We start from the raw sequence: 619 nt of genomic DNA, 5'->3' as shown, positions 1-619 counted from the left end.
GGTACTTTCTACTCCTTACATTTTAAAAAACTGAGAGAAAAGAAAAAGACTAGCTGCCCGGAGGATTACCAGTTGAGATCGTGTGTGTGCGTCTTTGAGAACTGTAAGTCATATAAATTATGTTGACAGTTCATATAAGCCTGTTGTTGTATTGGTCTGTAGTTCTGGCACATTTAAAGTAAGTTAGCTAGTGACGTTGTTGTGTTCTCCACCCGTTAGCTAGGTTGCACGTTGCTTCGTTGTAATAAAGCATCAACAGAGAGAAGTTGTCTCCGTCCGTGTTTTAACAGACACACATAGGGTGGAGTTGGAAACCAGAATCAGCTTTAAATCCAGTCCTAATCTACTCCTCACTAACAAGTTTCAAATGGATGGGATTGTATGGGAATATATTGTATGTTGAACTTGACGCACCACTAAGACAACTCAACAGATTTTGTGGCATTCTGCATTCATTTGCAGCAAATTAGTGCAGCTTGATGGCGCTAACGTTAGCACATAGTAGTATGGAGGCGACATGAGATCCCAGAGATTCAGCAGAGGCATTCCCATCATCCTCGACCTTATCTGAGAGAGATGTTTGAGACAGTAGGCATCAAGAAGGACTCCTGGCCAATGT

At 41.8% G+C, this 619-nt stretch overlaps 1 protein-coding gene across 2 annotated transcripts in view; it reads right to left on the bottom strand.

Annotated features, from left to right (window-relative positions):
* Window positions 1-619, bottom strand: part of marc1 (mitochondrial amidoxime reducing component 1) — an 8137-nt gene that overhangs the window by 6283 nt on the left and 1235 nt on the right. The window lies entirely within an intron of this gene.

This window comes from Etheostoma spectabile, unplaced genomic scaffold, assembly GCF_008692095.1.
Source record: "Etheostoma spectabile isolate EspeVRDwgs_2016 unplaced genomic scaffold, UIUC_Espe_1.0 scaffold314, whole genome shotgun sequence".
Taxonomy (NCBI): domain Eukaryota; kingdom Metazoa; phylum Chordata; class Actinopteri; order Perciformes; family Percidae; genus Etheostoma; species Etheostoma spectabile.
The sequence above is the reverse complement of the archived record's forward strand: the minus strand, read 5'-3'. Positions and strand labels throughout refer to the sequence as shown.